The sequence below is a fragment of the Chelonia mydas genome, chromosome 8, assembly GCF_015237465.2.
Source record: "Chelonia mydas isolate rCheMyd1 chromosome 8, rCheMyd1.pri.v2, whole genome shotgun sequence".
NCBI classification, from domain to species: domain Eukaryota; kingdom Metazoa; phylum Chordata; order Testudines; family Cheloniidae; genus Chelonia; species Chelonia mydas.
The window spans coordinates 38,335,042-38,357,114 of NC_057854.1; positions in this window are offsets into that span (position 1 = coordinate 38,335,042).

Sequence of the window (22,073 nt, forward strand, 5' to 3'; positions counted from 1 at the left end):
GCTGAATGAAATCACGAGAGTCGTGACAACCATCCTGCATAGGCACCAACCTTTTGGATTTTGTTTCCTTGTTCCAGTTTGTTTAGTAGAGGAGCCTGTACCACAGCATTCCTGTACTTGTTTTGAACTCCAGCAGATGGCTGGGAGTGAGCATGTGTGAGTGTGTGTGTGTGCGTAGATAGAATCACAGACTCTTGCTGAGAATGGCGCCTATGGAATAGTTCCTCAGCTACCTAAACCAGCCCTAGGTTAAACGAGTCTTGTGTCTAAAAGATCACACACACACACACACACACACACACACATACACATATTTCATGGCTTAGGAGCAGTATGTTTAATCCTGAAAACCCTTGCTATTTTCCCCTAGATTCGTCATTTGAATGTTAAATGCACCAAGCTGTGAGGTCCTGAATTTCATTGGAAGGTTCATATTGGCCGTGTGCTGGGGAGAGAAGGGATTGACACTCACCTACCATCAGTCAATTGGGAAGGCTGCTTACCTGGCGTCAGAGCGGCACTCCCAACATTAGCTTCAACCCAGGAGTGATCTCACCCTCCTAAGTCAGCTCTTTGGCAGGCCCCCTGAACTTATTGCTTGGCACTGAGACCGAGAATGCCCTTGTCTTTTGGAGACTGGCAGCTCGAGAAGACCCCTGCCACACCAGTGAAGACACAGAGTTCACAAGAGCTTGCGGCTCTATCTGATATGACTTAATCAATCTGATCATTACATGAATCTGATGATTTGCTGTTACCCACATCCCTGGGGTTTGATCGGTCTATCTGCACCCCAGACTTTTGTTCCCACACTTAGTTTCATTAATAAAACATAGCATTGGAAGCTGTGTGGTCTGGAGGCTTCCTCCCTCCAGTGAGGGTCTGGGGAATCCCCTGGGCAAAGACCCACCCAGTGGTTATCCATGGAACGGCCCTAGAGTCCTCCCAAGACTGGGGCCAAAGATGGGTCTTGAGGGAGAGCTGGCTTCTGCATTGATCACTTGTTGGATAAACAACATGGTGTCCAGACCTTGGAGGGCCTGGGCTGGTGGACACAAGCTGGAAACCTAAAGGCTGAGCAGTTCCCCAGCAAAAGTCTAGTCTCCTCACATTATGGGAACGGCCTGATGTGGGGAGGGAAATGCTCCATTGTTATGGGAACTGCTCAGTGCAGAGTGGGGAACATCCCTTTGCTGTGGGAGCCACCCAGCGTGGAAAGGGGGATAGGCCCTGTTGCTATGGGAACTGCCCAGTCTGGGGATGGAATTAAACACCCTGTCACCATGGGAAGTGCCCAGTGTGGGGATGGGATTAAACACCCTGTTGCTATGGAAACTGCCCAGCATGGGATGGGATTAAACACCCTGTCGCTATGGGAACTGCTCACATGGGGATGGAATTAAACACCCTGTCACTGTGGGACTGTCCAGCATGGGGATGGAATTAAAGACCCTGTTGCTATGTGAACTGCCCAGAATGGAGAGGGAAAGTCCCATTGCCCCAGAACCAGCCCAGGGGAGGGGGAAATGCCCCATCCCTAGGAGAGCTGCTTGACAGAAGCAGGAAGCCGCATCGTGAGCTGCAAGGGGCCTGGGTGCCTGGGGTTCTGCCCCTCTGTCCCAGCCCTTCCCAGGGTAGTTCTGAAGATGCGCGTTTTGCTTTTCGAAGGGGTTTGGTTTTGATGACTCTGCACAGGGAAGGGTTGAGTGCTCTTGACCTGGATTGTGCTGCATTGTCTCCCTGGCCCCTTACAGGGCAGCCCTCACCTGCCCCACCCCAGCAGTGTTCTCTTGGCCTAAGCAATAAAGTAGTTTTGCAAGCAAAAAACCCTGATTTGCTTGTTTTAAATATTGAACAGATGGGTAGCAGAGTGCAACGCGGAGCGAACGCTGCTCGCATGGACTCAGCAAGATCTGTGCGTGCAGGAAGGAGCAGAAAGGGCCTGCAGAATGCTTTCTCCTCCACCGCCCAGCGTGGTCTCTGCTCTACTGCCATCCCGCCTGCCATTCACCAGTGCCACATCACATGGCAGAGAACAGCTGTTGCTGATGGATGCAGATGGACATGGGCCTTGAGAAAGCCCTGAGCTATGGGTTATACATGGTTCAGAGACTCAGCCGCACGCCCCGGAATCTTGCCCAGGAAAAGGCATTGTCCATGAATGAGGGGAGGGATAGCTCAGTGGTTTGAGCATTGGCCTGCTAAACCCAGGGTTGTGAGTTCAATCCTTGAGGGGGCCATTTAGGGATCTGGGGCAAAAATTGGGGATTGGTCCTGCTTTGAGCAGGGGGTTGGACTACATGACCTCCTGAGGTCCCTTCCAACCCTGATATTCTATCATTCTATGAATCACGTGAGAGAGAGTCACAAAGTGTTGATGGACGCGGGGCCGTGTGAGACTAGCAAGGCCAGAGAGGTTTCAGAGTAACAGCCGTTTTAGTCTGTATTTGCAAAAAGAAAAGGAGGACTTGTGGCACCTTAGAGACTAACAAATTTGTTTGAGCATAAGCTTTCGTGAGCTACAGTTCACTTCATCGTATCCATACTGTGGAAAATACAGAAGATGTTCTTAAACATACAAACCATGAAAAAATGGGTGTTTACCACTACAAAAGGTTTTCTCTCCCCCCACCCCACTCTTCTGCTGGTAATAGCTTATCTAAAGTGATCACTCTCCTTACAATGTGTATGATAATCAAGTGGGGCCATTTCCAGCACAAATCCAGGTTTTCTCCCCCCCGCCCCCCCTCAAACCCACTCTCCTGTTGGTAATAGCTTATCTAAAGTGATCACTCTCCTTACAATGTGTATGATAATCAAGGTGGGCCATTTCCAGCACAAATCCAAGGTTTAACAAGAACGTCTGAGGAATGGGGTGGGGGGGGGTGTTTCTGTTGTAATATCGCAACTTTCATGTCTGTAATCGCGTGACCAGAGAGATTGAAGTCTTCTCCGACTGGTTTATGAATGTTATAATTCTTGACATCTGATTTGTGTCCATTTATTCTTTTACGTAGAGACTGTCCAGTTTGACCAATGTACATGGCAGAGGGGCATTGCTGGCACATGATGGCATATATCACATTGGTAGATGTGCAGGTGAACGAGCCTCTGATAGTGTGGCTGATGTTATTAGGCCCTGTGATGGTGTCCCCTGAATAGATATGTGGGCAGAGTTGGCAACGGGCTTTGTTGCAAGGATAGGTTCCTGGGTTCGTGGTTCTGTTGTGTGGTATGTGGTTGCTGGTGAGTATTTGCTTCAGGTTGGGGGGGCTGTCTGTAGGCAAGGACTGGCCTGTCTCCCAAGATTTGTGAGAGTGTTGGGTCATCCTTCAGGATAGGTTGTAGATCCTTAATAATGCGTTGGAGGGGTTTTAGTTGGGGGCTGAAGGTGACGGCTAGTGGCGTTCTGTTATTTTCTTTGTTAGGCCTCTCCTGTAGTAGGTGACTTCTGGGAACTCTTCTGGCTCTATCAATCTGTTTCTTCACTTCCGCAGGTGGGTACTGTAGTTGTAAGAATGCTTGATAGAGATCTTGTACGTGTTTGTCTCTGTCTGAGGGGTTGGAGCAAATGCGGTTGTATCGCAGAGCTTGACTGTAGACGATGGATCGTGTGGTGTGGTCAGGGTGAAAGCTGGAGGCATGTAGGTAGGAATAGCGGTCAGTAGGTTTCCGGTATAGGGTGGTGTTTATGTGACCATCACTTATTAGCACCGTAGTGCCCAGGAAGTGGATCTCTTGTGTGGACTGGTTCAGGCTGAGGTTGATGGTGTGATGGAAATTGTTGAAATCATGGTGGAATTCCTCAAGGGCTTCTTTTCCATGGGTCCAGATGATGAAGATGCCATCAATATAGCGCAAGTAGAGTAGGGGCATTAGGGGACGAGAGCTGAGGAAGCGTTTTTCTAAGTCAGCCATAAAAATGTTGGCATACTGTGGGGCCATGCGGGTACCCATAGCAGTGCCGCTGATTTGAAGGTATACATTGTCCCCAAATGTAAAATAGTTATGGGTAAGGACAAAGTCACAAAGTTCAGCCACCAGGTTAGCCGTGATATTATCGGGATAGTGTTCTTGACGGCTTGTAGTCCATCTTTGCGTGGAATGTTGGTATAGAGGGCTTCTACATCCATAGTGGCCAGGACGGTGTTATCAGGAAGATCACCGATGGATTGTAGTTTCCTCAGGAAGTCAGTGGTGTCTCGAAGGTAGCTGGGAGTGCTGGTAATGTAGGGCCTGAGGAGGGAGTCTACATAGCCAGACAATCCTGCTGTCAGGGTGCCAATGCCTGAGATGATGGGGCGCCCAGGATTTCCAGGTTTATGGATCTTGGGTAGTAGATAGAATATCCCAGGTCGAGGTTCCAGGGGTGTGTCTGTGAGGATTTGATCTTGTGCTTTTTCAGGGAGTTTCTTGAGCAAATGCTGTAGTTTCTTTTGGTAACTCTCAGTGGGATCATAGGGTAATGGCTTGTAGAAAGTGGTGTTGGAGAGCTGCCGAGCAGCCTCTTGTTCATATTCCGACCTATTCATGATGACAACAGCACCTCCTTTGTCAGCCTTTTTGATTATGATGTCAGAGTTGTTTCTGAGGCTGTGGATGGCATTGTGTTCTGCACGGCTGAGGTTGTGGGGCAAGTGATGCTGCTTTTCCACAATTTCAGCCCGTGCACATCGGCGGGAGCACTCTGTGTAGAAGTCCAGTCTGCTGTCTCGACCTTCAGGAGCACTGGAGGCTGTGCAACAGTCACTGCCACTTGGTCTCTGTGCCCAAGATTGGGGCTAACTTTGGAGCCACATTTGGAGGCTGACAGGAGCCCTGCGCGGCTCAGCAGTTGGTGCTAGGGTGGTCCCCTCCCGCTGCCAGCCAGCCTCTCAGACGAGTGATGAGTGATCAGGAGGAGGGTGATGGCTCCATTTATGGCTGTGGGTGTTTAGGACACAGTCCGATCTGCTTTCGCCCAGCCATGTGGGCCCAGTGTGCAGTGCAGGGAGGATGCTGCACCTGCCTGGGCTCGGAGGGTGAGTGTGGAGCGCTTGCCAAAGAAATCCTGCCGGGGCTTTGCTGGACTGAGATCTACAGATGAGACGGCTTCACTGCAGGACCCCACCAGGCGGTGTGACAAGCCCAATCCTACTCCGTGCCAAAACAGGGGCAGGGCAGCTCCCTTCTGCCAGCAGGAAAACTGGCCATGCCTGTACCCAGCACTCTGCTTGTTAGCAGCACGCTACAGGAGGAGAGCGGCAACCCCTTCTCCATGCACACAGTTCTCCAGCGTGGCCCCCTTCCACAGCCAGACATCCCCACCCTGCTGTCCCTCCCAGGGCCTGAGAACTTGTCACCCCCTGGCCAGGGCTCTGCCCCTCCATCAGCCAGAGATCCCCCCCGCTCTCTCCCCCGCCCCGGCCTGAGAATTCACTCTCCTGGCCAAGGCTCTGTTCCTCCCACGGCCTGGAGGGGTCCATTCCCCTCATCCTTCCAGCGCGCACGGACAAGGTGCGGCCCCTGTTCCTGGCCGCCCCGTGCTGCTCCCCAGCAATGCAGTCTGCATACTGTTTCCCTCGCTGCAAGGGAACGCTCTGAATTATTAAAACGAAAAGTGATAATGAAGAAAGGTAACAGAGAGGAAGGGGAAGAGCCGCGATGTTGGAGAGAAAGTTTTCTGGAGATGCCAATGTGAGGAGCTCTTTGATGGGCAGCTCCTTTGATCAGAGCTCTGAATATAGCCCTCACGTTTCCCTGTGTGAGCCCGCTGCCTAATTACCAAGCAGCAGGGCCGCTTGTCGTCCTTGGCACGTTGCTGTAATAGATTTCACCGAGCTCCCAGCCCTGGAAGGACATTGATTCTCCCTGCAGCCATAGGCTCAGGCGAAACATTGCGGCCCATCGATTTTTTTAAAGAAAGATTTTCTTTATTTTCATTAAATCATTAATCAGGGAGAAATCTACATCTGGATCATTTCCGTGCCTGGAGAGAACGGGAGGAAAGTTCTATCGCCATAGAAACTGTTCCCTATCATTTTAAGCCTTGGATCAGTCCCTCTCTTGTCAAAAGGCCTAATTGTTGCCCCGATCTCCGCTGCTCAATTAGCAGTGATGGCTCCCTTCAAGTTAATTGCTGGAGATGGGAGGAAGTAGGACAAGTGTAACCTTTGAGATGAAAAGATTTTTTTTCATTCCTTAGCTTTTTTTGCTCCAACACACTTCAGCGCACTCAGCTCTCTGCTGAGACAGCAGCTGTGGGCGGGAGGAGAACACGCTGTCCATTGCAGGAGGGCCGAGAGATCGACTCTAGGTGCTTCTCTCCTCCCCCATTGTGGGGGCCCCTCTCAACCCTTCTCCTCCCACCAGGGACCCTCTCTAGAGCCCGTTCCAAGGGGCACGCAACATTTCAGGTTGTCCTAGACTGGCTCCATAATCCAGAGCCATAAATTCGAATTTGGAAAAATCATGGAGCAGGTCCTCAAGGAATCAATTCTGAAGCACTTAGAGGAGAGGAAAGTGATCAGGAACAGTCAGCATGGATTCACCAAGGGCAAGTCATGCCTGACTAATCTAATTGCCTTCTATGACGAGATAACTGGCTCTGTGGATGAGGGGAAAGCGGTGGACATGTTGTTCCTTGACTTTAGCAAAGCTTTTGACACCATCTCCCACAGTATTCTTGCCAGCAAGTTAAAGAAGTATGGGCTGGATAAATGGACTATAAGGTGGATAGAAAGTTGGATAGATTGTCGGGCTCAATGGGTAGTGATCAATGGTTCCATGTCTAGTTGGCAGCTGGTATCAAGTGGAGTGCCCCAAGGTTTGGTCCTCGGGCTGGTTTTGTTCAATATCTTCATAAATGATCTGGAGGATGGTGTGGATTGCATCCTCAGCAAGTTTGCAGATGACACTAAACTGGGAGCAGAGGTAGATACGCTGGAGGGTAGGGATAGGATAGAGAGGGCCCTAGACAAATTAGAGGATTGGGCCAAAAGAAATCTGATGAGGTTCAACAAGGACAAGTGCAGAGTCCTGCACTTAGGATGGAAGAATCCCATGCACCGCTACAGACTAGGGACCGAATGGCTCGCAGCAGTTCTGCAGAAAAGGACCTAGGGGTTACAGTGGGCGAGAAGCTGGATATGAGTCAACAGTGTGCCGTTGTTGCCAAGAAGGCCAATGGCATTTTGGGATGTATATGTAGGGGCATTGCCAGCAGATCGAGGGACGTGATCGTTCCCCTCTATTCGACATTGGTGAGGCCTCATCTGGAGTACTGTGTCCAGTTTTGGGCCCCACACTATAAGAAGGATGTGGAAAAATTGGAAAGAGTCCAGCGGAGGGCAACAAAAATGATTAGGGAACTGGAACACATGACTTATGAGGAGAGGCTGAGGGAACTGGGATTGTTTAGTCTGCAGAAGAGAAGAATGAGGGGGGATTTGATAGCTGCTTTCAGCTACCTGAAAGGGAGTTCCAAAGAGGATGGATCTAGACTGTTCTCAGTAGTAGCTGATGACAGGACAAGGAGTAATGGTCTCAAGTTGCAGTGGGGGAGGTTTAGGTTGGATAGTAGGAAAAACTTTTTCACTAGGAGGGTGGTGAAACACTGGAATGTGTTACCTAAGGAGGTGGTGGAATCTCCTTCCTTAGATATTTTTAAGGTCAGGCTTGACAAAGCCCTGGCTGGGATGATTTAGTTGGGGATTGGTCCTGCTTTGAGCAGGGTGTTGGACTAGATGACCTCCTGAGGTCCCTTCCAACCCTGATATTCTATGATTCTATGGTTCCCCCTCGACTCTAGGAGCCTCTTACACTATCTCCCAGATATGCAGGGGAAGGTTTCCAAAGGCACCAATGGCAGGCAGATGCCTAACTCAATCGACTTCCAAGGCCTTGAAAATCTTCCTTAGCCCCCTACGCCCCAGCCGCATGAGCTGGGGGAGATGACACCTGTGAGCCAATTACATGACAGGCAGGGAATTCAGTGCAGGTCCTCATTGCAGCCTACCTCTGCCCTGCTGTGTGGCAGGGTGTCCCACCACATGCTCCTTCAGTGACTTTCTGCACCTGCCGGGATGCATATTGCTAGTGGCGACCAGCTGTGGTTGTAGAGAAGGTGCAGTTGTGTTGCCCTCTGTTGTAGCATTTGCTGAACAGGAAGTGCTGTTGCCCAGTGTTATCCGGTTACTCTTTGAGTACAACAGGCTAACTTCCATGGGAATGTTAGCTCGGAATTTCCTGACTTTCCACATCTTAACCTCCTGGCAGAGGGTTTTGCGTAGGGAGAGGCTGCACTGTCTAATGATTACAGCAGGGGACTTTTGGGTTCCATTCCTGCCTTGCTACCGACTTCTTGTGTGAATTTGGCACGTCCCCTGACCTCCTGGCCCTGTGCATTCTCCTAAACACTTCCCACCATTGCAGTAGCCCACGTCTAGCTCCAGCCCAGACCTGCTGCTGCTAGTGGGCCTGCGCTGAGCTGTCGAGAAGAATGCTGGCAGCCGGTTTACGCTAGTGCTCCTGTTGCTACCATCAGTGGCAATGTGATGGGGAGGCACTTTCCGGAAAGCCCTAGGGCAGAGCCAGCCTGTGCACCTTAGGGGTCTGCCCCGTGAGCTGGCACAACACTGACCTGCCCTGGGGTTGTGTGGCTCCCTAGCTAATGTCCTCAGCTGGATAGTGCTATGGGTGTGCAGAGTTCTGTGCTAAGCTCCTGGCTAAATGGGCTCATGGCTGTTTTCTTGCCTGCCTGGCAGCATCTGGGCCATCAGGAGCAGTTACTGCCAGTGCCAAGTACAGAGCCCCTGGGGCACTTGTTCTGCTCAGTGTAGGTGGCTGGATGCAGGGCTGGGAGCTATCACAGGGTGTCAGCCATTGAATACAATTCTCCATTCTCCATTGGAGCCCCATCAACAGGGGTCACCAAGGAAGGTCTAGAGCTTAACATGTCCCGTGACCCTACCCTGATGCTGGCTAGTACTAGTGGAAGCCATCCTCCACTGGGGAGTTCTGGGGTGGCTCAGCATAAGGGTGGGACCTGCTGTCTAAGGGACCCAACTACCCTGACACCTCATTCCAATGGAAGGAGCTGAGGCAGCTGCCAGGTCTCTGGGGCAGGCTAACCCTCAGACAGCCTCTGCTCCCATGGCACTGGCAGCTGCTCACTAGAGCCCAGAACCCCTGTTCTCCCCATGCTGGGAACAGCTCTGCCAGCTTGTCCTGAGCACACCCAGCTCCACCAAGCTCATTGAGGATCCAGCACGGTGGTATCCGAACGCTCCTTGGGTGGGGCAGGTTTCACCCCATTACCTCAGTGCTGGGGGGATGTGGGAGGAGGCGTCCTGCCCATTCAGAGGTTGGAGAGTCCCCCGTCCCATCTGCTAAAGCCAGCTGATAATCCCAGCCCATCTCCTGGCACTGAGAGAAGCACTCGCCCAGTGCAGGCAGCCAGTGGCCAGGGCATAGTTCCACTGGTATCTTGTGCCCATGCCTGCCCTTTGCTCCCAGCTGGGTCTGCCATGGCTTGTGGCTGAGGAAGGATGAGGGCTCAGGCCCAGCGGGCAGCGGCGTGTTCCACCAGGGACCCAGGTTCCACACTCTCCTCGGGCGCAGCACTGTGTCCCAGCAGAGCTCTGGGCAGCTGGAGGATCCTGCTGTGATGCTGCACTCCCTATGTTTTATGGAAATATGCTTATGAGTGTGAATATGATGTAACTGGAATATGATTTATGCAAAAAGTCTCTTGTAAGGTATCATAACAAAGGTTATAACCTACTGAATATATTCCTCCTATTTGCATGCATGTATCATTCTTGTAGCTGAAGCTAGAAATATGAAGTATAACTCTGAGATCGTAGCGTAATTATGCAAAGTGTGGGCCATTAACTGTGGTTTAGAATCTTGATGGCTCCCATTGACTAGGACAATTGGTTGTAAATGGTTTATCTACCTGCAAGCCTTCCTGTGGACCTGTGGGCCAATCCAGGAAGAACGGAGACCGGGGTCTTACAGTTACATCATATTCACACTCATAAGCATATTTCCATAAAACATATAGAGTGCAATGTCACAGTGCTGTGCCCGAGGAGAGTGCGGAACCTGTAACCCTGGTGGAATAAAGACTGGGAGTGGATGGGTCATTACACAAAGTAAAAACTATTTCCCCATGCTAATTTTTTCCCCCTACTGTTGCTCACACCTTCTTGTCAACTGTTTGAAATGGGCCATCCTGATTATCGCTACAAAAGGTTTTTTTCTCCTGCTGATAATAACTCACCTTAATTAATTGGTCTTGTTACAGCTGGTATGGCAACACCCATTGTTTCATGTTCTCTGTGTATATATATATCTTCCTACTGTATTTTCCACTGCACGCATCCGATGAAGTGGGTTTTAGCCCACGAAAGCTTATGCCCAAATAAATTTGTTAGTCTCTAAGGTGCCGCAAGTACTCCTTGTTTTTTTCTCCCCCACAGACTAGACTCCTTCCTAGTCTGGGCCCAATCCTTTCCCCTGGTACAGTCCTTGTTAGAGCCAGCAGACATTTCAGGTGGTAAGCAGGGGCTTTCTCATGACTGGCAGCCTTTGTCCTGCTCCACCCCCTTTTATAGCTTTTGCACAAGGCCGGAATCTTTTGTCTGTGCTTGTCCTCACCCCCGCCTCATCAGTGGAAAAGTACAAGGACTTGGTGACTTACTTTGTTCTGTCTGTTATTACTTGAAACCACTTACATCCTACTTTTTATACTTAATAAAATCACTTTTGTTTATTAATAAACCCAGAGTAAGTGATTAATACCTGGGGGAGCAAACAGCTGTGCATATCTCTCTATCAGTGGTATAGAGGGTGGATAATTTATGAGTTTACCCTGTATAAGCTTTATACAGAGTAAAATGGATTTATTTGGGGTCTGGATCCCATTGGGAACTGGGTGTCTGGGTGCTGGAGACAGGTAACCTGCTGAGCTGTTTTCAGTTAAGTCTGCAGCTCTGGAGATGTGGACCAGACCTGGGTCTGTGTTGCAGCAGGTTAGCGTGTCTGGCTCAACAAAGCAGGGTTCTGGAAATCCCAAGCTGGCAGGGAAAATGGGCTCAGAGGTAGTTTCACCACACCAGGTGACAGTCCCAAGGGGGTCTCTGTGACCGAACCCATCACACCTGCTGAAGGGCATAAAGGCAGGACACTGATGGGCCTGCAGAGTGGGGCTGAGAGCAGTAGATGGAACCTGGCACAAGGTACCATGGGAGGAACCCCAGGGCCCCATTGCCCAGGGCTACCCAGGGCGGGTGGAATGTTGGTGGACCCTATTGGCCATGCAATTGCAGCCCTTCAACATCCAGCTCTGTGGCCAGGCAGTGGGCTCCACAGGTTCTGGGCAGAGAAGAATTTTCTATTGACTCTGAATCTACCAGCCACTGATTTCATGGCGCGACTCCCGAGGAGACGGGGTAAAGGAGTCTCTGATCAGCCGTCACTCTACCCTTTCTCCTCGTGGGCTGTGCCCCCATCTCCTCCAGGCTGGGAGTCTCCCCTCACACGGAAATACCTGTGGGGCTTCTGACCATCCCCTTGTAACCGCCACAGCTGGGCATGGTGAGCCTCACAAGGCCAGTTCAGTGGCATATCTCTCAAAGCATGTTGGGATCTTCACTGGACAAGCGCTGGGGGAAGGCAGCTGTATTATTAATGCAATCAAGCATCCCATTGGCTTTGTGAAATGCGGCTGCACACTGCTCCAATGGCTGCATTGAGCCATCCATGCTGACCTGCAAGACATTCTCCTCGGAGAAGACCAGCATGATCCATGGCGAGTCATTGAGGACATGATGTGAGTTTGTCACCGTGCATTATCTCTCACTCAGTTGAGTCACATTTTAGCTGCCATAGTGCTGCCCGGTCCCCGAGCCCATGGACTTGCAGGCCTTGCTAGTTCCCATCTAACTGAGGAACTTGGGGTCAGTAGCAACGCTGTCCAAGCTGCAGCCCCTGCCAGTGCCTGGCTGCAGGCACAGCGGCTCCAGACTAGCAGTGTGTCTGTGCTCTGTTTAGAGAGTACCACTAGGGATGCAAGTTCCTGAGCAGGTCTATACAAACTGCATTTTACCTCTCATGAAACAAAGCTGTGAGCAGAAGGAAATCCTAGTGGATACACTGCTAATGATATGGAAATTGATACAAAATATATGCAAACAGGATGCCACAAGCCTGGAGTTCCCCAGACCTGAACAGATAGGAGGCTGTATTGACATGCTCCACGGAGGAGCCTGTGTCAGTCCCCGAAGGTCTTGAGTCAGAGCCGCAGCAGTTCCAAGGCACAGCTTGGACTTGGCAAGGTTCCCATCTCCGGTACTGAATGCACGAAGCAGCTCCAGCGCTCAGAGCTCAGAACATGCAGCTCCTCAGCACTGCTGTTCAGCAGAGCTGGGCCAGCTACTGGTCAGGAGCTTAGCCCCTCTCCTGAGTCAGACTGGCCCTGATCACATGCCAAGATAGCCAGTAGTCAGATGTCTTTGGCCAGTGGATCAGGTGAATGTTTTTCATGAGGTTTCTGTTCTTTACCATTGGCTCCAGATGCTGGGGGACACTGGTGAGAGAGGAGAGTAACCAGAGGGTAATGCACCATTCAGGGAAAAGGTACAGGTTGGTAAACATTCCTATTCCAGTGGGTGAAAGCTACAGGTTCACAGCCTTTTTCAGGGGGGTCTGGCAGCCAGCCGGCTGCTGACGAGCCACGGAGGAACCAGCTCAGAGTTACAGAGCAATTGTTTTGCAACAGATCAGCTCCACTGTTCAGGTGCCTGTTGGGCCGAGCAGTTTTGGGGTGTCAGTCTCTGGCTGATCTCGTCAGTCATCCTGCCAAGTCAGCCAGCCTGGCATTGCTCACACTTGGCTGCAGGAGTGGGGATCTGGGGAGCTAATTTCAGAAAGCTACAGCTAGGTTGTTCTCCCCATAGCTTTCACTCTCAGAATGCATTGCCTGTGGAGATAGGCTCTCATCCTCCCTCAGTCCCTGCTCCTTTGCCAGTCTTCTTTGCCCAGACCCAGGGCAGCTCCTACTACAGGTGCAGGTTGGTGCTGCTGGGGATGGTCCAAACTGTTCTGGGCCCGCACCGCGTGACTGGGACTCCGGCAGGGGGGTCTGTGGAGACCCTCTGCCCAGCGGTCTCTGGTTACCTGTAAGGGCAGGTCCAGCAGGGAACTGTTCCAGCATTGCTCTCTGAGCGTGGTTATACCTCTGTATCTGTACAGCCCATAGGTCTGACCCAGTACAGCCGTTTCTATGCTCTTAGACAAGTCCTAAGCATGGAGCTTTTGACAGCGGGTTCCTTGCTGTCACTAGTGTGAAGGGGCACCAGCAGAGGTGGAATGGGCACAAGTGCACACAGGACTGGTTCGCGCTTTCTCTTCTGCTCAATGGAAATGAGCCCTTAGAGCTCAGGCAGATGCTGATGGCCCCAGGGCCAGTTGAGTGCTACACATGGTGACTTCCAGCCCTTGGTGAGAAGGTCATTAAGGAGGGATGGTGGAGGCATCCCGGGAGGAGCGGTGAGTGGGGAAAGAGCTCAGCTCAGTGTGGTAATAGAGCCGGGAGCAGGGGCAGAAGCTGCAAGGAGAGAACTTCTGATGCACATGCAGACAGCCCCCCAGCCGCACACCCAGCCCCTATCTGATTCCCTTGCACACTGACTGGGCTCGCAGCTGGTGCACCTGTCTCGACTCTGAAGTTTCTGACATATCTGCAATTAAAAGCTCACCCTGAACATTGCATTAATGTCAGGTTTGCATCTGCTTTTGCACGCGCCAGGTAAGGAGGGGCCGGCAGGCTCGGGGAGGGATCTCACGTGGCAGCTTTTAATAGAAATGCACTTGCCTGTCACTGGCTTCTCCTAATTTCTCTTGAAATGTTTGCTAATTGCCAGTGCTGGCGGTTGTGTTGCAGGCGTGAAGTTCCCCCTTGCAGCCCATTTCTTCCACCCACTTTATCTCACCCTCCAACCATAAGCTGCAACTTGTGACTTTGGGAAGGCAGTGTCACCTAGTGGCTAGACCACCAGGCTGGGCTCTGTCCCCCTCTCTGCCTAGACAAGCCACCTCATCTCTGCACCACTTTCCTCTCCTATCAGTGGGGTAATGCCTCCTTTGCAAGGGCAGCTGGGAGGGCTCATTTCTTTCTTTTAGCCCCCTTGGTTAAGATACAGTTAGAGTGAGCGTTGCTAATTGCAATTCTCTCTCACATCCCATGGACATCCTGTAGACAGATCACAAGCTAAGGCCACGCAAATCCCAACCTCCAGGCCTAGTTCTTACACCCAGAAGTCTTCTCAGTGGCCAGCGTCCAACCTTAACTCTGCCCCTGGGCCCGTGTGACTAGGGCTGGGGCTGATCCAAACCGCTATAGCAGCCAGCAGTGACCATCCTGGAGCTTATTTTGTGGGTATTCCTTTCGAGGTGTGAGAGCAAAATGTTATGACTGCACAGTCATCTCCACATGCCCTAACAATACGATCAGGGCTTTGTTACAGAGGGAAGCAGTGACAGAAATTGGACTCTGATGAGATGGGCTGAGATTCAAGCGCTAACACCTGCAATAACTCACAGGGAACATCGCCTGGAGCCAGACAGCATATGTTCAGCTCCAGCTTCTTGCCTTTCTGCTCAGCTGTACAAGGCTTTTATTGCCTGCAGCCTGAGGGGACAGAAAAGCTTTAACGCCTATTGGTGAATGCCCCTCTTCACCTCCTACTTGGGACATGCCGTCCATGGCACCACAGCTCGGAAACAGCTTTCTGGATTGCAGCAGCTGTGCTGGGCAGGGAAGGGGAGAGAGGGTGACAGGGGGCAAGTGCACGCTGCAAACCTGGACTGCCAATATTTGCTGGCGCCCCCAGCAGCGCCATGCGAGCAGGAGGAGGTGCCGTTTGTCCCGCTGGGTTGCTCCAATGCCTTGTGCTGCGGCTGCTCATGACAGAGCAGGGTGTGGCTATGGCGGGCCGGGAGGCGGGCCTGTCACTCCTTCTCCTTTCTCCCAGGCACCCCCTCCCATCGCTGCTGTTCCCTGCAGCCATGCTGGGGCCAGTGCTAGGGAGAGGCCAGCAGTAGCCCAAGGAGGAGGGGCACAAGCCTGCTGTGCAAGGGGGACGGGGAGATGGGTTTTAGCTGAGCTGGTTTAAGTATCTCTGCCAGGTGCTTCATCCCAGGGACTGAATAACAACCCAAACCTGCTGCATGCGCTGCCAGGGCCGTTGGGATCAGTGGATGCTCTGCCCACTTCCTGCTGGCCTGTGCCCCCAGACACCCTTCCCAGGCCATGGTGGGCAGCTCACAGTGCCCAGCCTTGCCTGCTCATCGCCTTCCCGCAGCACAGGGGGTACGAGGGCACCACACTCCCTGGGTTCCTGCTCTACCCAGCAGATGCCCCCAGTCTGCCAGTCTGGGTCTCCCTCCATCCACTCTTGCCCCTCCATCTCGGTCAAGCGGCGGACATCAGAGGGGAAGATGGAAGCGCCTCTTTTCTGGCACTGGGGTGGTCACTCCCCCCAGCCTCTGGAGCTGGTGATGGGGGTACGATAGCGTATGTAACCAGCGATCCATGGTCAGAAGGAAGATCCTGCAGCTCAGCACTGAGACAGGGGAGAAGGAAAAGAAGTAAAGTAAGAGGACTGAGGCCAGGCCAGGCCAGGCCAGGCCTGGCTGAGCTGCCCCTGGGACGAGAAGAGGCTGGTCTTAGAGCAGTGGGTGCAGGGCTCCAGTTGGGCACCAGGCTGTGAGTCCCTGGATGGTTTCCTGCTGCAGAGCCCCTGCCACGTGGCAAGCTGAGAATGAATGGCAGCATGTGGGCGGCAAACACAGAGTTACCAATATCACAGTGCCCCTGCCTGACCCTTTCCCTTTGAATGGCTTCACCTCTCCACAGGCTGATGACTCACAGATCTACTGATCCACACCTGCCCTGCCCTGCTGCCCTGCTCCTCTGACCCGGCCCTGCCTGGCTGGCTACCGGCGGGACACCCAACCCTCTGGCCCAGTGCTGCGCGCGCCCCTCTTGCCCTGCCCAGTCTCACCCTGGGGTCTCCTTTGGCTCCCCACATGGCCAGGCTTCCTCCCTGCCAGTCCCAGTGACCGATGCCCATCCCCTTCCTGGCCAGCTCCCAGCCTCTGGCTGGGCCCCTGCCCCTAGTGCCGGGTCCGCCCAGACACAGCAGCTGGCATCGCCCTGCTCTGTTGATTGAACCATGCTGGTTCCCTCCATTCACGCCCCCTTCCTCACTACATTCTGCTCAGACTCCTCAGGCTCATCCTTAGGTGCCTGCATGACCCCACCCAGCCTCACGCCAGACGCCCCCTCTGCTTGGTTGCCACCCCTGTCATTACCTGCTCCCCCTGCCAGCCCCTGGTCCTCTTCCGGGATGTCTCTGAGCTCCCAAAAGGAAGAATGAGAACTCGGGGAACTAGACCGGTCAACCTCACCTCAGTCCCTGGAAAAATCATGGAGCAGGTCCTCAAGGAAACCATTTTGAAGCACTTAGAGGGGAGGAAGGTGATCAGGAACAGTCAAAATGGATTCAACAAGGGCAAGTCATGCCTGACCAACCTGATTGCCTTCTCTAATGAGATAACTGACTCTGTGGATGTGGGGAAAGCAGTGGACGTGATATATCTGGACTTTAGCAAAGCTTTTGTTACCGTATCCCACAGTATTCTTGCCAGCAAGTTAAAAAAGTATGGATGGGATGAATGGACTATAAGGTGGAAAGAAAACTGGCTAGATTGTCAGGCTCAACGGGTAGTGATCAATGGCTCGATGTCTAGTTGGCAGCCAGTATCAAGTGGAGTGCCCCACGGGTCAGTCCTGGGACCAGTTTTGTTCAACATCTTTATTAATGATCTGGATGATGGGATGGATTGCACCCTCAGCAAGTTCGCAGGTGACACTGAGCTGGGGGAGAGGTAGATACGCTGGAGGGTAGGGATAGGGTCCAGAGGGACCTCGAAAAATTGGAGGATTGGGCCAAAAGAAATCTGATGAGGTTCAACAAGGACAAGTGCAGAGTCCTGCACTTAGGATGGAACAATCCCATGTACTGCTACAGACTGGGGACCGACCGGCTAAGCAGCAGTTCTGCAGAAAAGGACCTGGGGATTACAGTGGATGAGAAGCTGGATATGAGTCAGCAGTGTGCCCTTGTTGCCAAGAAGGCTAATGGCATATTGAGCTGCATTAGTATAAGCGGGGGAATAGTCCCGCTATTGTGGGGAACTTTCCTGGCTTCTGCACTACCCCGGTGAAGTGGGCTAGCAGTGAAGTGGGCTAGCGAAAGGATCTGAGTCCTCGCTCCCACTTCCTTTACCCAGTGGCCTCCCTGCCCTTGAGGACCCCCCTTCCACTCTCCTATCTGGCAGAGTCCTTGTAACCCCAACAAGGCTGGGCCCAGGATTCCTGGGCAGCTCGACCCCCAACCCTGCTGTGCTCACCTAGGACAGGGGCTAGGGTGTCCCCACTCTGGGGTACTCTCTCTACACCGGGCACTTCTCTGAGCCACTGACCATTACATACAATTTAAAGCAAATGCAAGTTATTTAATCAACAATTAATTTTAAAAAGAATAAGGAATAATGAGAAAGGTTAAAGGAAACACATCAACCTGCTCTGTGGCAGGGAACATCACAAACAGTGTCTCTGGAATGTCAGGGCAGTTCACAGTCTGTTCCTTGTAAGTCCCAGGCCTTCTTCTCAGGCCCTGGCTGTGCTGTAGGGATGCTGTGTGTTGGACACTTGCTCTATTGGTGGCCACGCGCTCTCAGGCTCTAAGTGGTAGGACTCTTCTTCCTAGTGTCACCCCCGCCCTGTTGGGGTTACGATCCAAGCCTGGCCTCCAGAGCCTCTTGGCTGAGGGTTCTCCCTGTGCTGGGCCCGCTGCCCAGGGTCCCCCTCGCTCTCCCCAGCTGCTCACTGCACCCACGTCCGGACTGCTCCAGCCCCAGCTCCAGCTCCACTCTGTCTCAGCACTGCTGCTGCTGCTGCTCTGCCTCCAGCTCCCTGGGCTGCTTCTTTGGCCCCTCTGGCTCTGGTTGCTGCAGCTCTCCTCCCAGGGCAAGTCTGCTCTCTCTGGGTCTGTGCCTCTGGCTTTGGGGCTGCAGCTCTACTCCCAAGACAGGGTCTGCTCCCTCTGGATCTGGCACAGCTCTGCTCTCCAGCTCAGCTTGGGCCCCACCCCTGCTTTCTCCTTAGCTCGGCCCCCCTCTGTCTGACCTAGGCAATTCCAGCTCACACGGAGGACGGGACCTCCCTGGCCTCCTGACTCCCTGATTAGCCTGCTCGCCCTGTCATTCAGGCTGACCCGGAGCATTGGCCTCGCCCCATTGTTCCTGGGAACTATCAGTCTCAGGGTCCTGATTTCCTATAGACCTTTCCCCTTTTAGTACTGGGAGCTAGCAACTAAAACACCCCTACTGAATGTAAGGGGGCAACAGTTCCCTTACATTAGTAGGAGCATTGCCAGCAGATCGAGGGAAGTGATTATTCCCCTCTATTCTGCACTGGTGAGGCCACATCTGGAGTATTGTGTCCAGTTTTGGGCCCCCACTACAGAAACGATGTGGACAAATTGGAGAGTCCAGTGGTGGGCAATAAAAATGATCAGGTGTCTGGGGCACATGACTTACGAAGAGAGGCTGAGGGAACTGGATCTACAACCTATCCTGAAGGATGACCCAACACTCTCACAAATCTTGGGAGACAGGCCAGTCCTTGCCTACAGACAGCCCCCCCAACCTGAAGCAAATACTCACCAGCAACCACATACCACACAACAGAATCACTAACCCAGGAACCTATCCTTGCAACAAAGCCCGTTGCCAACTCTGCCCACATATCTATTCAGGGGACACCATCACAGGGCCTAATCACATCAGCCACACTATCAGAGGCTCATTTACCTGCACATCTACCAATGTGATATATGCCATCATGTGCCAGCAATGCCCCTCTGCCATGTACATTGGTCAAACTGGACAGTCTCTACGTAAAAGAATAAATGGACACAAATCAGATGTCAAGAATTATAACATTCATAAACCAGTCGGAGAAGACTTCAATCTCTCTGGTCACGCGATTACAGACATGAAAGTTGCGATATTACAACAAAAAAAACTTCAAAACCAGACTCCAGCGAGAGACTGTTGAATTGGAATTCATTTGCAAATTGGATACAATTAACTTAGGCTTGAATAGAGACTGGGAGTGGCTAAGTCATTATGCAAGGTAACCTATTTCCCCTTGTTTTTTCCTCCCCCCCCCCCCCCCCCGACGTTCTTGTTAAACTCTGGATTTGTGCTGGAAATGGCCCACCTTGATTATCAGACACATTGTAAGGAGAGTGATCACTTTAGATAAGCTATTACCAGCAGGAGAGTGGGGTGGGGGGAAGAGAAAACCTTTTGTAGCGGTAAACTACCATTTTTTCATGCTTTGTGTGTATAAAAAGATCTTCTACACTTTCCACAGAATGCATCTGATGAAGTGAACTGTAGCTCACGAAAGCTTATGCTCAAATAAATTGGTTAGTCTCTAAGGTGCCACAAGTACTCCTTTTCTTTTTGCGAATACAGACTAACACGGCTGTTACTCTGAAACCTGAGGGAACTGGGATTGTTTAGTCTGCAGAAGAGAAGAGTGAGGGGGGACTTGATAGCAGCCTTCAACTACCTGAAGGGGGGTTCCAAAGAGGATGGAGCTCGGCTGTTCTCAGTGGTAGCAGATGACCAAGGAACAAGAAGCAATGGTCTCAAGTTGCAGTGTGGGAGGTCTAGGTTGGATATTAGGAAACACTCTTTCAGTAGGAGGGTGGTGAAGCCCTGGAATGGGTTACCTAGGGAGGTGGTAGAATCTCCATCCTTAGAGGTTTTTAAGGCCCCGCTTGCCAAAGCCCTGGCTGGGATGATTTAGTTGGGGTTGGTCCTGCTTTGAGCAGGGGGTTGGACTAGATGACCTCCTGAGGTCTCTTCCAATCCTACTATTCTATGATTCATTGTCCCCACCCACCTCATACAGATCCCTCCATCCACCTGGGTCTGGTCAGACACTTCCCACTGCACAGCCAGATGTGGGGTGAGGAGAAGGGGGCAGGGTGGAGATTGCAGGCCTGGCTCTGCATCACCCCTTCCCTGCACGTGTCCGGTGGCCCGAACCTTGGGGCGGCACTGAGCAAAGCAGGAGCCGGCCCCTTGCTGAAAAGGACATTTGCCCAGTGCTGTTAAAGGGGAGTGATCCCTGCACTGGTGTCCACAGTTACTGACCACCAGGATCCCCCACCATTATTAACCAGCCTCTGCTCTGCCCCTCGACCACCAGGATCCCCCACCATTATTAACCAGCCCTTCTCTGTCTGTCTGTCTGAGGCAGACCTAGTGCAATCTGCGCACAGACCCAGCAGTGCTCAGAGCCATATTTTCCCTCAGGAGCATTTTCCTTGAGCTAGTTATTTTCGGGTCAGTCTGTGATGCACCTGAAGCGTCTCCCTTTCACTGTGTGATCAAGCTGCTACCTTCCTTTCCCTGGCTGTGCTTGTGCTGTGCCCAGCGGGGCAGGAACCTTGCCTATACCTGCAACACCAGCGCAACTTCTGGGCTAACACAATTCTCAGCCTTAAAAAACAACGTGCTGGTCCCCAGCCAGCGCTCGCCCACTGTCAGCTGAGTGCGGGAGTGGGTGTGGCCTCTTGCCCTGTCCCCAGCTGTACTGCCGCTCCCCAGAGCCAGCAACCCCGTAGCAATGCTCAGGACCAGACGGCTGGCTCTCGGAGTGATTGAAAGCGCTGAGGTTCCTAGCCCAGCTCCCTGCCTCTCCCCTTTGGAATTATTTATACTGACAATACAGAATTGTCACTTCGCACTGCCTGGTTCCCCCCTCCCCCCGGTACCAGCCCTAACAAAGCAAATCATCCTGATATGAAAGGGAAAATTAAATTACCCCAATAAAGCTTTAGTGCTGCTTAATGACATCACCAGGCTCAGGTGTTAATTAGCCGAGTACAAAGGAAACTAAATGTGAAAACGTGAATTCTGGCCCCTTTTCTCCTGTTGCAGCATCGAATGAACAGGGAGCTCTGGCGCAGTTGCTCCTGCCCCGGTTACACACAGAGGCTTGGCAGTGGGCCCTGAGTGTGCGCACACACACACACATGCACGCACACGTGCACACACAAAGTTGCATACATGCACACATGGCTTTGTCGGTGGCAGGGCTGGCTCGCAGAGCGGCTTAGCCTGTGCACTTTTCACTCAGGCGCCTGCAGTCGCAGGGAAGGCAGCTGCCCACGGGTTAGTGGGAAGCAGCGTCTGAGGTGCTTGCAGCTCTGCTGGAGTCTGGCGAAATGCCTCCCTGCTGGCCGGGGGGAGTGTGCAGAGAATCCGCTGTGGCTGCCACCTCCAGCAGGTGAGTGATCGCTCCCTCGCTGGGTTCTCCCACCCCTCCCCCTGCATTCCCCTCTCCTCAGCCACACACAGCCTGACACATCCCCGTGCTGAGGGGACTCCATATAGGCCCTGACTGCTGCTCCTCTCGCGGGGCTGCAGGCCTCAGCCCTGGCAAGGAGATGGCAGGGCGCTTTGCCTGGATATTTCAAGGACTTTGCAGGTAAAACTTTCACCATCTGGGCATTTCCGCTGACCAACCCCCGTGACCCAGCTGGCTGGCTCTTCCTCACTGAACTTGGTCTGGTTTAAATGGCCTGTGCTGGTGTCTGTACCTCCCCCAGACAGAGCCATCTCAGAGCAGCCACAGCTCTGTGGGGCTGGGCCTTCCCTGTTTCCAGTCAGACATGCTATGATCTTCCCCTGCTGCTGTAAATTGGCTCCAAGTGGCACCTTTTATATGTCAGTTTCGCCTACACGCTTTCAGATGTCAGCAGCCTGCATGGCAGCCTAGCCTGTGAAATCACCAGCTCCACACCTCACCTCCTTCTCTGGAGCCAGCATAGCCTGGGCTGCTGGGGGGCCAGGGTGCCCATGTTACTTCCACATGGGGCCCGTGTCGGAGTCTCCACTGTGCAATGGGGTGGGTGTAGCGCCCAAGGAATGAACAGACA